This window comes from Gadus macrocephalus, chromosome 11 (genome assembly GCF_031168955.1).
Source record: "Gadus macrocephalus chromosome 11, ASM3116895v1".
In the NCBI taxonomy this organism is placed as follows: Eukaryota; Metazoa; Chordata; class Actinopteri; order Gadiformes; family Gadidae; genus Gadus; species Gadus macrocephalus.
Window position 1 is genome coordinate 13,519,335 of NC_082392.1, and position 16,639 is coordinate 13,535,973.

The 16,639-nt window shown below is 48.7% G+C and overlaps 1 protein-coding gene across 3 annotated transcripts in view; it reads left to right on the top strand.

Moving 5' to 3' along the window:
* The first annotated feature begins 3,507 nt into the window (after window positions 1-3,507).
* LOC132467400 (transcription factor HIVEP3) overlaps window positions 3,508-16,639 on the top strand; it is a 44,806-nt gene continuing 31,674 nt past the window's right edge. For all 3 annotated transcript variants that reach the window (XM_060064663.1, XM_060064664.1, XM_060064662.1), the window contains exon 1: window positions 3,508-3,717. The gene's annotated coding sequence lies outside the window, so the exon portion shown is untranslated. The remainder of the gene's footprint in view (window positions 3,718-16,639) is intronic.

The following is a 16,639-nucleotide window of genomic DNA, read 5'->3' on the forward strand; positions in this document are numbered from 1 at the left end:
GTGGGATAAGCATGGCAGCTCCACATTCCCACAAGGGAATGTGTGAGCTGCCTCTGATAGCGTCACATGGACGGAGCGCTGTGTATCACACTCTTTACTCTGAGCTTTCATCTTCATTTGACAGTGAGACGCGGCTTGTTGACTCTAGCTGCTCCAGTCACTAAAACCAGGTGGCAGTGTCTGGAAGTCTTATGGACACACTGCCCGCTGTGGCCCTCCTCCAACCCCAGCCTCATGCCAGCCCATCAGGGAAACCACTACTACTGTCACTACCTCACGTTTTGACAGCTGATCGTGTGACTCTCCTTGTGGTTACATTAGTATAATAATGTACTATTGTGGAGTTATTTACTAAAGTTACTAAAGGCGACATAGTTATGGTTAACATTTTTCCATTGTTATTATGAAGTGTTTCTTATTTGTCGTTAACCCAGAAGTGGGCCTACTGTCTACATTGACCTGTCAAAGTGAATGCTATAATGCATGCATGCATTTCTAATGCTGACGCTTCACCTGCTCCGGTGACTTCTTCAGTCAAGCCACAGAGAGGAGGAAACATCTGGCAAGCAATGTGCTACCGTGATTGAAAGTGAAACACTTCAGAAATTTCAGGAGCCTTGTATTTGTGGGTTGCCCCCCCCCCACCCCTCCCCACCCCCACCCCCACCCCGTCCTCCGCTGCTCTGGTTGAGCAGATAGTGTGAGCAGAGTGAAACAGCCAGCAGAGTGGAAGTCCGTCCGCCACGGTAGCTTTTAGTGCACATGGTCTGACTGATACAGCCAGTCAGCCAGGTAAAAGATACCACACAAAAACGCCCAAACACATATCTTTATGTCAGTACATCTTGAATAATTCGTCCTATTGTGACTTAATGTGAGAGATTTCCCTGGTCAAAATTTCCTAGAAACGTGGTCAGGTTCCTTGTAACTGACACATTCCTGCAGCTTGTCCAAACACAACAGCCTCAGCCTCCAACACTGGGTCCCTCAGTCCAAGTGCTGTTTGTGTTGTTTTCCTCCCGGTGAGATTGTTGCTTTCTTACATGCTGCTGATCTCACTCTGTGTTTGCCTCGCAGAAAAGGATTCTCTCCCTTATCGGCCCGTTCTGCACTGTGACCATCAAATTAGCCCTTCCCAAGGCGTAACAACTCCCAACAGTGCCAGACATCCAGATACAGACTAGCTACTACTGCTCATAAATCCCTCTCTCATTCCTCCTCTCATCGAGTGGACAAACACACCATAACGCTTTTCAATCCCCCATAGCCGTCCTATGTGCACATTGCAATGAATTGTGTTGAAACATGTTATTTCTCAATGTATTTAATAATGGATCATTATTAAAAGATGAGCTGTTTTTACTGCACGTTGACTCTAAGAGTGTTTATCATAGAGATTACTGTACTGGAACAAACTGTTGAACTGCGTCCACAGAACACAGGACTACACAGTTCTTACTCATTGGGAGTAGCAGTGTGTTGTGAGCACATTTTGCATCCATTATCGATTTTATTTGTGGAAGGACTAGAAGGCGCAGTCTGAGTTGTGATTGGATTCTAAGTGTGGGATCCGGGTACACTTGTTTATACTCTGTGTGTACAGGGGATGAAGAGTTTTGGGTCCTGCTGGAGAAAACATTTTTCCCTGATTCGGCTCTACTGGACAGGGAAAGTGTTGCTAAGTTATCCGGGGGAATTGGATGTCCATGACCTGCAGGCTGACTCACAGGGCTGTCCTCAAACTATTTTGCTGAATAATAAGAAAACTATACGGGATGATGAGCGCATTCCACAGAGGGGGGGGGCACACTCCGCTATTTAGTCTGGCGCCCGCACCCTCACATTCACTTTGTCTTTGGATGCAATGCTCTAACCTGAACCCCAAGTCTGAATACTTCATGTGTGTGTGCACATGCACGTGCACGCGTGCGTGTGTGATGTGTGTGCGTCTGTGTTGTGTCGTGTGTGTGTGTCTGGGCCTGTGTGTGTCCGTGCGTATGTGTGTGTGATGTGCATGTGCATGTGCATGCCTGTGTGTGTCCGTGAGTGTGTGTGTCCGCGCGTTTGTGTGTGTCCGTGTGTGTTTGCGTGTGCATGCCTGTGTGCGTGCGTGTGTTTGTGTCGGTACGAATGATGTGTGTGTGTGTGCGTGTGCGTGTGTTCGTGAGTGTTGTGTGTGTGTGTGCGTGTGCGTGTGTTCGTGAGTGTTGTGTGTGTGTGTGCGCAGGGCTTCCTGTGCGCATGCTCTTCCTGTGCCTCTCTAATGCAGTTATATAACAGTAGGCAGCACAGCCGGCGTCTGCTGCTGTGAGGCGAGCGGTCTGGTTACATAAGCCTGTCAGAGTCATCCTGGAGCAATAGGGAGAGCGCACACACACACAGGCACACACGTACAAAGCGCACACCTACACAGGTACGCGTGCACACACACACACACACACACACACACACACACACACACACACACACACAGGAATGCACGCACCTTCCCACACGTACACACACACGTACGCGGGCACACGCGTGCACACACACGTACGCGCGTGCGCACACACACGTATGCAAACACCGAACACACACGTGGACGCACACACAAGCACCACAGTGAGTCCTTGTGCTCCTTCTACTGTCTCCTGCTCCGTCTCACACTTCCTTCCACTCCTTCTCCCCCCCCCCCCCCCCCCCCCCTCACACTAGTTATTTTCCTTCTATTTTCACTTCACTTTGAGGCTGTTTTGTTAAATTAACAAGAGCCCTTAAAAATTTATCATTCTCCCTGCATGCAGTGTATGCATGTAAGATTCAGTTCCTGAGGGAATCCTAATTTAACCTTCGACTAGCTGTGAACCATGCAGATGTGAGTGCAGTGAGGGGGGCAGAATGTGGTGAAAGGTCCCGAACCAGCTGCATGATGGCCTGTAGTCCAACCTTTGATCTTCAGGGAACCAGAGGATCGGCCTGCAACAGCCTTCCACTTTATCTTCAGCCCCTCATTGGACGTTGAGTGATGACATCACATCAGCAGCAGGAGCCATTGGATTCTCCCCCTGGCCCCTCCGTGAGCCCCCACATCCATCTAAAGGCCAATTGATTTGTGTTCCAAGGTGCTGAACTCTGACCTTTGTGTGTCCTGCATCTTCAGCCTCTGTCTCCTTTTCGTCCTTTATGTTGTAACCAGGATGGGAGGAGAGGGACCTTCAGGGTGATACCATGGGAACCACCCTATCCCTCACACAACCAGACCTCACTACAATCAAAAGTATAATCTGATTGACACAGGGAATAACCAGATAAGCATTCAAACTGTCATTTCAAATGTCTTAATTTTTTTGTTTAGACGGTGATTAATATGAAGCAATCGGTTTTAGACCAATTGCTACTAATTGCCCGCTTCTACCACCTCGAGCCTTGTACCCTGCCAGCCAAGAGGAGCCAGTGGGGGAGGAGGGAAGGGGGCGGGTCCGCCTTGAACTCTTGGTGGTGCGGAGGAGCAGACGTCATCGCGTCGTGTTGCGCTCACCAGCTGAACGCGGCGTCGCGGCGGTCCAGTTTGACGGCGATGAGCGGAGAGAGGAAGACCCCTCCACGGTGTCTCTAGGAGCGGGCTGCTGCTGCTGTTGGTGTGTCCCCGTCGATTCCACGAAACCAGCAACACATTCAAGGAAGCGTTTCGTTGTGGGATAAATGAATTCAACAGCCACCACGTCGTAGAAAACGGTAAGCATTGCACCTAACATGACGGTGTGTGTTGTTATATGGCTATGTGTGTGGTTATGTGGGTTGTTTGGGTGTTAGATGGCTGTGGGTGTGCGCCGTGGTGAAGAATGTAAACATCTTCTGGTGTGAAGTTGAGGACACTGGCGGTCAGTTTGGTCCACAAGCTCACACGAAGTTCAGATGCCACAGAACATGTCAGAATAAATGTTAGGCTATGTTAACGTGCATGGATGCAACATCCTCAACACGTTGTCCACGGTCCCTCGTCTGGTGTTGTTGTGTTATTATTTATTATTTTAGACCTGGATCTCATTTTTTATATTTTTCATCTCGTAATTTAATACTGTTGAATGTAGCAGGGACATCTGTCCACAGAAAACAAGATGAGTTTTAAGCTGTACGCCTCGACATGTAACAACATTGACACCCCTGTCTGTACAGAGCTTTAAACACCATCTAAATCCCGTAGCTGCCCAGACAACATGTAGCCTATCGAGCGGGGAAACACCTTCACCTGCCAGACAGTTAGGAGATGACATCATCATGGTGCACTGTTATTGATACGACGCGACGTGACAGTTGGAGTAAAATGATCCAGAAGTGCGTGATGGTGATCTGCACCATGCTACAGCAGATATCATTTGCCAGAATTGAAACCATATCTCCATATGACTCATTGTGTATTGACCGCCCCGGACACACTTACACATACATGATCAGCATACTGAGTTTCAGTTTGAAAATCCGTCCCCCGCTGCATATCTGCTTTCTATGACCAGGGAGCCCCCAGACATTGGACTGAACTGTAGATCACCACACTGGAACTACGTCGTCTAGGAAATACAAAAAATAGCAACTTGGCACAAAAGAGCCGAGGAGCTGTCGAGCTGAGACGACATTTGTGGAAAGAGGAACTAACTGTCATGCAAAAACGTGGTTGTGCTGCCAACCTCGTCATGATGAAGTGCAACAGAGTGTGCAACGCTTGGGGTGGGGTGTGTGTGTGTGTGGGGGGGGGGGCGTTGCAGTGTCACTGCCCGGCACAGGGGGCTTCCTACTGTAAAGTACAGCACACAGAGACGCTGCAGTGCCGTGGAGTGTCAGACCGGTGGAGCGGACTCGAGTGGAGAGTGGCCAATATGCAATTATTTCTTATTGAATCAGCACAAAGTGGTCGTGGAGCGCCGGTCCGGGCCGAATGGAGAGCACTTGTAGTGCTGCTGACTGTAGACGGAGCCCCTACCTCAGCACCACCCGGGCACATTACTGCATCCACCTCGCGCACACGCACGCTCATACACAACCCCAACACTTTTTGGGATCATCTCTAATAGATCGACCTCTTAGCCCCGAGATTATGAGTATAGTAGTGTAGCCAGTTAAAGCTCCAACTCTAGCTTTGTTGGTAAATGTGAGGAAGTGTGGTGGCTTATTTTGTGTAATTAGCATGATACTGAGAGTGCTGAAGCCAGTAATCTGCCAGTGGAAACTGCGGTCAAGTGAGCCTTCATTCGTCCATCCGCGGTTAAAGGTCCCATGACATGCTATTTTATGTATTCTTTAATATAGGTATTAGTGGGCAACTAACACAGTATTCAAAGACGTTCCCGAAATACAGCCGTGGTGCAGAGTTACAGCCACTCCGAGCCAGTCGCACATTGAGCTTCCTCCAAATGCGCTGTTTTGGTGTCTGTAGCTATAATGCAAATGAGGAGGAGCGAGGCGGGTCAAGGAGGAGGGTGGGGGTGTGGCCCTGAGCAGCTTGCAGCCACGGTACCATGCGCTCTGTTTACAGTGGATGTATCGCAATGGCGAGGCGCACACAGCCGTTAGCCGTGTTCTGTAAATATTCTAGAACACACGGGAGTCCTGGAGCTCTATATCTAAATATTATCATATAGCCTACATAGATATATCATATAATATATATTATCACGGCCAAAAGCTGTGTGCGCCTCCAGACGATATTATGAATCACAAACGACTTCGTCGGGTTCTGCGACGTCTCTGGTTCTTCCACTTTCACATCAACCTGAAGTCGACTGAACCGCTCGCTGCCTGCTGCCGGCTGCCCGCTGCCGGGCGATGGTGCCTCGCGGCAACCGGCGGCATGTCGCAGTTCATGTACTTCAGCGAGTCAAAGCCAAAGTTCCTTTCCCCCAATTCCTTCTCAACCATGGCTCAGATAACCCCCACAACAGTCTCGTTGTGGAAATACAAGACACGTCAAAGAACCGGCAAGAAACGCGTTACAGTGTGTGTATTCACACACACACACACACACACACACACACACACACACACACACACACATGTGGCGCTCGCACGGTCGAGTCTCATTGGCGGGCCAACGTCTCTGGGCGGGCCAGGCAGAGTAAGGGGAGGAGCTGAGATTCTTGGTGACGTCATGAATACAGACATTCCAAATCAGCGCGCTTGAGCCTCCGTTTTTTCAAAGGCGAGCAGAACAGCTAGTGCTCGTTTTACACCAAACGCAAGTTTTAGCCACTGGGGGACCACAGGCAGGCTAGGGGAACGCATATTTATGTTAGAAAACCTCATAAATTGAGATTTTCATGTCATGGGACCTTTAAGCCAGCCGTCACACAAAATCTTCGTGCGCCTCTACTCTTAACAGCCTTTGTGCGGTATCTCGCAACGTTCTCAAAATAAAAGCCTTCACCTACGGTTGTGTGTTTGTGTGGATCGCTGCAAACGCTATCGGCGTGAAAACGTCCACAACAAAAAAGTGTTTTCAAAGGACCAAGCATGCACGTGAGGTTTTCAAAGGACATTTTCCCCGAAACTATGCAGTGAAATCATGTGGTTCCTTGTGCACAAGTAGTCGGGACAACAGTTAGTATAGTCATATCATTCAGTCCCGGAACTTATGTATGTTTTTGTCTATAGCTCACTTCAAAGTGCTAAGAAAATGCAATTGGCAAAGGCCAAAAAATGCATAGGTGAGGTTTTCAAAGGACATTTTCCCCGAAACTATACAGTGAAATCATGTGGTTCATTGTGCACAAGTAGTCGGGACAACCGTTAGTATAGTCATATCATTCAGTCCCGGAACTTATGTATATTTTTGTCTATAGCTCACTTTGAGGTGCTAACATAATGCAATTTCCATCAGCCAAAGATATGTATATGTGAGGTTTTCAAAGGATATGTTCTCCAAAACTATACAGTCGAATCACATGGTTCCTTTTGTACTAGTAGTCAGTACAACACGTAGTACGGTCATAGCAGTCAGTGCCAGAAGTTATGTAGAAATCTGTCTGTACTTCACCACAAAGTTTTAAAATAATGCAATTTCCAACAGCCAAAATATGCACGTGATGTTTTTGAGGACATTCTTTCCAAAACGTAAGATGTTTTTGCTCCTACAATGCTATTCATTTTTTTAAGAATCCTATTCATTTCCTATGGAAAATTATGGCTGTTGAGGATAAACACATACAAAGAGTTTGCATTGCAGAGTTTGCAGATATTGCATTGTGGTTATAAGTTGAAGTCAAGTGTAGACGAGTTCTTGCAGTGAGTGATATGACCATACTGAGTGTTGTACTGACTATTAGTACACAAGGAACCATGTGATTTTACTGTATAGTTTTGGAGAAAATGTCCTTTGAAAACCTCATGCATATTTTGTGTTAGAAATGCATTATTTTAGCACTTTGAAGTGAACTATAGACAAAATAATAGATACGTTCCGGCACGGACTGACATGACCATACTAAGTGTTATACTGACTACTTGTACACAAGTAACCATGTGATTTTACTGTATAGATTTTGAGAAAATGTCCTTTGAAAACCTCACCTATGCATATTTTGGCCTATGCAAATTGCATTATGTTGGCACTTTGAAGTGAGCTATAGACAAAATAATAGATAAGTTCCGGGACTCAATGATATGACTATACTAACTGTTGTCCCGACTACTTGTACATAATGTGATTTTACTGTATAGACTTTGAGAAAATGTCCTTTGAAAACCTCACTTATGCATATTTTAACCTTTGCAAATGGCATTATGTTAGCTCTTTGAAGTGAACTATAGACAAAATAATAGATAAGTTCTGGGACTGAATGATATGACTATACTAACTGTTGTCCCGACTACTTGTACACAAGTAACCATGTGATTTTACTGTATAGATTTTGAGAAAATGTCCTTTGAAAATCTTACCTATGCATATTTTGGCCTTTGCCAATTGCATTTTCTTAGCACTTTGAAGTGAGCTATAGACAAAATAATAGATAAGTTCCGGCATTGACTGATATGACCATATTAACCCTTGTTCTGACTACCTGTACACACGGAACCATGAGATCTTACAGTACAGATTTTGAGAAAATCCCCTTTGAAAATCTCCCTTATGCATATTTTGGCCTATGCAAATTGCATTATGTTGGCACTTTGAAGTGAGCTATAGACAAAATAATAGATAAGTTCCGGCACGGACTGACCTGACCATACTAACTGTTATACTGACTACTTGTACACAAGTAACCATGTGATTTTACTGTATAGATTTTGAGAAAATGTCCTTTGAAAACCTCACATATGCATATTTTGGCCTATGCAAATTGCATTATGTTGGCATTTTGAAGTGAGCTATAGAAATAATAATAGATAAGTTCCGGCACGGACTGACATGACCATATTAACCCTTGTGCTGACTACCTGTACACTTTGAAGTGAGCTATAGACAAAATAATAGATAAGTTCCGGCATTGACTGATATGACCATATTAACCCTTGTTCTGACTACCTGTACACACGGAACCATGAGATCTTACAGTACAGATTTTGAGAAAATCCCCTTTGAAAATCTCCCTTATGCATATTTTGGCCTATGCAAATTGCATTATGTTGGCACTTTGAAGTGAGCTATAGACAAAATAATAGATAAGTTCCGGCACGGACTGACCTGACCATACTAACTGTTATACTGACTACTTGTACACAAGTAACCATGTGATTTTACTGTATAGATTTTGAGAAAATGTCCTTTGAAAACCTCACATATGCATATTTTGGCCTATGCAAATTGCATTATGTTGGCATTTTGAAGTGAGCTATAGAAATAATAATAGATAAGTTCCGGCACGGACTGACATGACCATATTAACCCTTGTGCTGACTACCTGTACACTTTGAAGTGAGCTATAGACAAAATAATAGATAAGTTCCGGCACTGACTGATATGACTATACTAACTGTTGCCCCGAAGGTAGTCTGGCTGAACGGAAGTGGACAGCGTCTATTGCCTAGCGTCGGATTTGGCCGCGACTCCTCCCCTTCCGGTTTCTGGCGTTCCCGTATTGTGCTCCCCCTCAGACTCGGAAACTAGGCAGTATGGCGAGTTTTGAAGAGGACTTTGACGGCGCTGTAAAGTTGGCATGTTTGGCTCTTTCCGTCAAATTGCAAAGAACTGCAAAAGATTTGCTTACAGCATTTGCTGAGGAAGAAAGATGTTCTATTTGGCATGGACACCGCTGCTGCTTCCCGGGCTTAGCCCCGCCCTAGACGATTGTGATTGGTTTAAAGAAATAAAAACAGGCCCGCCCAGTTTCCCCACGGATAGACGGCTCGAGGTAGCGTGGCTCCAGACCATTCTACTTGCTGTAGTTTGGTCTGGCTTTGCGAGACTACCCCGAAGGTAACCTGTGGAAAATAAACTAATGCTCTACATTGAAAAAAAGAACTATGTGATGACACCGATTCTCTGGTTCGATTGTCTATGATCGACTGCTTGTACACACGGAACCATGTGATTTTACGGTACAGATTTTGAGAACATATCCTTTGAAAACCTCACGTGCATGCTTGGTCTTTTGAAAACCCTTGTTTGTTGTGGACGTTTTCACGCCGATCTGGTAGCGTTCGCAGCGATCCACACAAATGCACAACCGTAGGTGAAGGCTTTTATTTTGAAAACGTTGCGAGATACCACACAAAGGCTGTTCAGAGTAGAGGCGCACGAAGATTTTATGTGACGGCTGGCTTAACCGCGGATGGACGAATGACGGCTCACTTGACCGCAGTCAGTGGAAGGGTTTATCATGCATGGTGTGCTTAAATGGATTGTGTTTTGTTCACGTGAATATGTCCTGTGAGTTAGTTTGGAGATAATTAAGGTTATACACAGAGACCTCTTAGCTGTTCAAACATGTTATACAGTACACTCACACACACACGCACACATACGAGCAGCACATGCGTCTGTCATACCTATCCTTCATCACGCTCGCTGACTCAGCTCGCAGGAGGCAACATGTTGATGACGAACGCTCAGCGCATGCTGAGCCATGGGCAGGGGTAGTGTTGGGCTGTAGCGTCACTCGGATTCACTCGCTCAGCTTTGCTCGGGATGTATTGAAGCACGGGCTCTGGTGAATGTATGACAACTGTTCTGTGTGGTTTATTTTTATTTAATATATATATAATTTATTTAGAAAAAATAAAAAACGGGGCAGGACTACAGAGGTCCATCGGGTTTCCTACCAATCGATGAGGAGTCCCCACTACTTGGCAGAGAGCATCCTGCTATTTCCTATGCCCAGCCTGAATCATTAAGTATGAGTGTGTGGATGTGTGTAGATGCATGCGTGTGAGTGCGTGAGTGCATGCGTGTGAGTGCATGCGTGTGAGTGCATGCGTGTGACGTTAGTTTACAGTAGTGTTGTATCGCCAGTACAGTTCCCTCCAGTCCTCGCTAGGATGGTTGCTTACAAATCAAGAGAGCTGAGGGGTGCGGCGGTCTGTGTGCGGGACGTGTGTGGAGTGTGTGCTTCCTGCGCGCGAGCATGGCAGCGTTAAGTAACGCTACAGGGTACACGACAGGAAGCCCAGATAAACAGAGCCGTTTTAATGGCTCACTGATTTTAACACTCCTGTTTAAAATGTGGTCAATCATTAGCTGCCATTGTGCGCTGGTTGGAGGCCCGTGGAATGTCAGAAGGATTGTTTAGTTTTTATTATAAGCTCATTCATTGAAGATAGGAAAAGATGCGTCGCAATTAAACAACCGGTTACATTTTTAATACAGAGGATGTTCAATATACAAGTTGATTCAATTAAGTGTGTGTGTGTGTGTGTGTGTGTGTGTGTGTGTGTGTGTGTGTGTGTGTGTGTGTGTGTGTGTGTGTGTGTGTGTGTGTGTGTGTGTGTGTGTGTGTGTGTGTGTGTGTGTGTGTGTGTGTGTGTGTGTGTGAGCTCCTGTGCCCCACCACAGGTATGTGGCAAGGCCAGAAGCTCAGAGAGACAGATGACTCTCTTGATTAAAAAAAGAATGAATAAAGACTGGTGCTGGCCACGGCCGGGCAGAAATGAGTACAGTAACCTCACAGTGTCTTCTTACGGCCCGACATCACCAGAGGCGATGGCCGTCCACTTTGTATCGGATACAATATCGCGTGGGGGCAAGGGATTGTGGGAAGGCTCGCATGCCAGTGAAGTCTTGCGGCACATTCAAGGGTTTCGGGAAAAAAGTTGAACTTCCGTTAACTGTATGCCAATGAACACTTACTGCGGAGACTATCGAACATGCAATTGGACAATCATCATTCAACTATTCCTGGCAGACAAAACTGAATCTCTGAGTTTCCTGGTTTTAAGCACTTCCATCGACAACGCTGTAAACTCCCAAAAGCAGCAACTAGAGAGTGTGCCTGGCGATTCAACGCGATGTCAAATGCAAGGCAACGCGTCCGGTGGGGCATGGTCGTAAGCAGGTTACATAAACAATAGAATTATGCTGAGCCTATTCACTAACATTTGTTGCAGGCAAGGTATTGACATTTATTTATCTGTCTCTCTTTTCCTCCCTGATCCAATTCTGGTGGGTCCTGGCCAAAGTTGTCATCAATGTTCCATTGTTTCCCTTTTCCTCTCTTGCTGTCAGTTATCTACACGTCCACATTTCCTCTTTAATTTTGAACTGGTCCGGCCATACTCGAAGAAACAGTGTGTGTGTGTGTGTGTGTGTGTGTGTGTGTGTGTGTGTGTGTGTGTGTGTGTGTGTGTGTGTGTGTGTGTGTGTGTGTGTGTGTGTGTGTGTGTGTGTGTGTGTGTGTGTGTGTGAATAAAAATGACTGGGTAAATTACAGTTTTGATAGAGAACTTCTGCCCCCCCCCCACCGTGTGTCCATCAGTGTCTCTCTCTCCCCCCTCAGTGTCTCTCTCTCCCCCCTCAGTGTCTCTCTCTCCCCCCTCAGTGTCTCTCTCTCCCCCCTCAGTGTCTCTCTCTCTCTCCCCTCAGTGTCTCTCTCTCCCCCCTCAGTGTCTCTCTCTCTCTCCCCTCAGTGTCTCTCTCTCCCCCCTCAGCGCCTCTCCCTCCCCCCTCAGCGTCTCTCTCTCCCCCCTCAGCATCTCTCTCTCCCCCCTCAGTGTCTCTCCCCCCCCCCTCAGTTCCTCTCTCTCCCCCCTCAGCGTCTCTCTTTCCCCCCTCAGTGTCTCTCTCTCCCCCCTCAGTGTCTCTCACTCCCCCCTCAGTGTCTCTCTCTCCCCCCTCAGCGTCTCTCTCTCCCCCCTCAGTGTCTCTCTCTCCCCCCTCAGCGTCTCTCTCTCCCCCCTCAGTGTCTCTCTCTCCCCCCTCAGTGTCTCTCTCTCCCCCTCAGTGTCTCTCCCTCCCCCCTCAGTGTCTCTCTCTCTCCCCCCTCAGTGTCTCTCTCTCCCCCCTCAGTGTCTCTCTCTCCCCCTCAGTGTCTCTCCCTCCCCCCTCAGTGTCTCTCCCTCCCCCTCAGCGTCTCTCTCTCCCCCCTCAGTGTCTCTCTCTCCCCCCTCAGCGTCTCTCCCTCCCCCTCAGCGTCTCTCTCTCCCCCCTCAGTGTCTCTCTCTCCCCCCTCAGTGTCTCTCTCTCCCGCCTCAGCGTCTCTCTCTCCCCCCTCAGTGTCTCTCTCTCCCCCCTCAGCGTCTCTCTCTCCCCCCTCAGCATCTCTCTCTCCCCCCTCGGTGTCTCTCTCTCCCCCCTCAGCGTCTTTCTCTCCCCCCTCAGTGTCTCTCTCTCCCCCCTCAGCGTCTCTCTCTCCCCCCTCAGCGTCTCTCTCTCCCCCCTCAGTGTCTCTCTCTCCCCCCTCAGTGTCTCTCTCTCCCCCCTCAGTGTCTCTCTCTCCCCCCTCAGTGTCTCTCTCTCCCCCTCAGTGTCTCTCTCTCCCCCCTCAGCATCTCTCTCTCCCCCCTCAGCATCTCTCTCTCCCCCCTCGGCGTCTCTCTCCCCCCTCAGCGTCTCTCTCTCCCCCCTCAGCGTCTCTCTCTCCCCCCTCGGTGTCTCTCTCTCCCCCCTCAGCGTCTCTCTCTCCCCCCTCAGCGTCTCTCTCTCCCCCCTCAGTGTCTCTCTCTCCCCCCTCAGCGTCTCTCTCTCCCCCCTCAGCGTCTCTCTCTCCCCCCCCTCAGCGTCTCTCTCTCCCCCCTCAGCGTCTCTCTCTCCCCCCTCAGTGTCTCTCTCTCTCCCTCCTCAGTGTCTCTCTCTCCCTCCTCAGCGTCTCTCTCTCCCCCCTCAGCGTCTCTCTCTCCCCCCTCAGTGTCTCTCTCTCCCCCCTCAGCGTCTCTCTCTCCCCCCTCAGCGTCTCTCTCTCCCCCCTCAGCGTCTCTCTCTCCCCCCTCAGCGTCTCTCTCTCCCCCCTCAGTGTCTCTCTCACCCCTTGCGGTGCTTCTTGCTGTAATGCGGGGCTTCCCTGTGGTAGCCGGGCAGCTGCTGAAACAGCCAATCAGGTTTAGCAGGGATTTCGGCTCTGTGAGGGCATGCGTGTGTGTGTGTGTCAGTGCGCCAGTGTGTACCCAAACCTCAGGGAGAATCCATCCAGCTCTGCCGGAGATCCGACAAACACGTGCAGGCAGCGGTCCGTGTTGTTCTACAATTACCCCGAACTAGGTCGTTCTCTCTCGCTTTCTCGTCGTTCTCTCTCGGTCTCTCGGTCTCTGTCTGTCTTTCTCTCGGTTTTTCTCTACCTGTCGTGTATCTGTCCATCTTTCCGTCTGTCTGTCTGAAGGACGGCTACGTTTAGTGTATGTAGCTACCCGTATCTAACCTGCTCTCCTGTCCCTCAAGCTGTTGTGGGTTCCAGGTTCCCTCTCTGATCTTCTCGGTCCTTCTGAACAGGGAAGATGCATCTTGTTTGTCTGGCACACTAGCTAAATAATGAAATACTACAATATGACTTATGAGTAAAGAGCAATAGTGGTGGGAGCGGTCTAGTCTCCTTCAACAGTAGAGCAAGGGATTACCACAGACAGGGTTTGGGGTTAGTCTCCCACTATTCTAGCCTGGCTCCGCCCGCCTAAGTACTTCCACTCAATTTTGATTTCCCTTCAGTACTAGGTCTGGGTCTGCGGTATGTTAGTTGGTTTTCTCCTTCCAAATGATCTGCGTCCATCAGCAAACAGAGGGAGTGGCTGAGAACAATGACGTTAAAGTCAGCTCTCGTTGACGGACATCTTCACTCACGCTGTTTGGTTTGTTTACAGCCTGCGCGCAACGTGATTCCCGGCCAAACGTTAGCGATTGGTTATGGCAGATCCAGAGTGGCACTGGGCAGATCCAATAGTTTTAAACTTCAACAGACACCCGCCTTCAAGTGAGTTAACGTTTGTCAATTGAGTAGGTCCAGACTCTCAGTGCAAATGAAATGAAGTACGAGAGTCTGGTAGGACCAGGCTACCACTAATCTGACCCATGCTTAGAATGTATACACTTATGGTATGGTTAGACGCATGCGATAAATGCGCCCACCAAATCGAATATTGAGTATATTATATTATACCTCACAGGAGCCGGTGACTTGGCAAATAATTGTGTGTTTGCCTTGAAGGTGTGTGCGTGTATATTGTGCGTGCCAGTACCTGTTTGTCTCTGCACCACAGCAGTGCTGTGTTAAAGTGCCTGCAGAAGTGCCGTCCCCGCTCCCATCGCTGGTGTTGTCGGGTAAGGTCGTGTGCTTCAGATGATGTTAATTATGCAGGCTGGGGGTGAGGAGCCGTCACTACCAAAGGTCGCTTCCGCCTCACCCTGTTTTTAGAGCTCAACAGGCAACCTCTGCAGAGTTTCAGTACTTACCAGTGGACATGGTGCAGGTGTGGTAGTGTTGAACCCCCCCCCCCCCCCCCATGTATAACTTCCCCTTCGTTCCCCGCTGCACACAAGAGATTACCTCACGCTTTCGGTTTATTAGCTTTTTGTGTGTACGCTCCATGTCAGAATGCGTGTGCCGATTTTAGTTTTCTATATTCTGTGGTTTTTGGTCGTCGTTGTCGGTGCGATGTGTATCCGTGGCCCCGGGCCAAGGAGTTCTGAAGGGCTAATTGAAGGTCAATATTAGCATGAGAGCATTCCACCAGACAGCTCCCCTGCTCCGTCTGCTCCAGCACAGGCCTGCAGTGTGTCCGCACAGAGGTGGAGGAGCCGCCGGCCTGCTCGGGCCAAGTGAGCCAAGGTGGGCTGGAGGTTATGCGTTGCCTCAACTTTCTACGTATGCATGGCAGTACAATGGGCCGGGGTTTAAATCCCCCCGCTGACCGTCAAAGCACTCCCCCGCCAACAATGCTAATGTAGTTGTGGCTGGGAGACTAAATATCGGGTCGACCTCCAGCTGTTTCTGTTGACCCCTCTTCAACTGCTTCTTTGTTTTATTCCATTATCATGTATCCCCAAAGTTACCATTTGTCATTGGGTGTTGACCTACAAAAAGTCGAATTGACTTTCTGCCTGTGAGATATGTCGGACGTCATGGTCTATTGTCTATGATTGATTCTAGCCCTAGAGTCCGTGGAACAGGACCAGTAACCCTGAGCCATGGGGTCAGCTCAATACGCCAGCTAATGTGAGCGTCCAGCGCTATTAATGGAAAGGGAGAACGGCAGGGTTGCGTGTAAAGGCTGCGAGTCTGCAGGGAGCGCTCAGGATGGCAGATAGAGAGGGCTACTGCAGTTCACTCGCTTGCTTATGTTCGACACATTATGCCTCTCTCTCCCTCCGTCTCTGTGTCTCTCGCTCGCTCCTCCCGCACGCTCTCTCTCGCGCACGCACAGGCACACGCTTGCACACACACACATACATTCATATATATATATATATATATCTATGTGTGTATGAATATGTATGAATATATGCATATGTATATGAATAATCAAGCACCCGGTCGATTCTGAGCGGCGAACCACCTGCACTCTAACGCTGCAGGGGCTAACCTGTGGACATTTCTTTACATCCCTATTGAGAAAACCCTACACACGTGCGTGCCGTGCACACACACGTACGCAGCTCCCTCACCCTGTCCCTAACCCGGCCCTGCTGACGCAGACTGATCCGCTGTAATTGAGGAAATAAACAGGGGATGGAAAACAGAAAGCCGTCTGTGAGGGACCCGGGACGCTCAGCCAGGGACTACCCGGTGTGTGTGTGTGTGTGTGTGTGTGTGTGTGTGTGTGTGTGTGTGTGTGTGTGTGTGTGTGTGTGTGTGTGTGTGTGTGTGTGTGTGTGTGTGTGTGTGTGTGTGTGTGTGTGTGTGTGTGTGTGTGGGGGAGGGGGGAGGTAAAGACGAGCTGATCCCGGACCTGGAGAGGAGCAGGAAGGAGGAAGAGGGGGGGGGAGGCTTTGGGAACAGCTTGCTTCCCGATCCCATCTGAGAACAGGAGAGACTGGAGTGTGTCCCTGTGTCTCTCACACAGGGTTCATGAAGTACCTGTTCTGACTTCATGGTATGTGGTGTGGTATTCCGGGAGGCTTTCTGTTGTGATATCATCCTGCTGCCCGCCCACAACAGTCCGTACTCCAGGTAGTCTCTCGCTCATTCACTCACTCTCTCTCTCACGCTGTGCTGTGCCCCCCATAGCACTCTACCGTGCAGCGGATCAGCTTAGGCCCTCCAGACTGAGGTTTGTTTCGTCCCTGCTCCTCAGCTTTATTATGCTTACT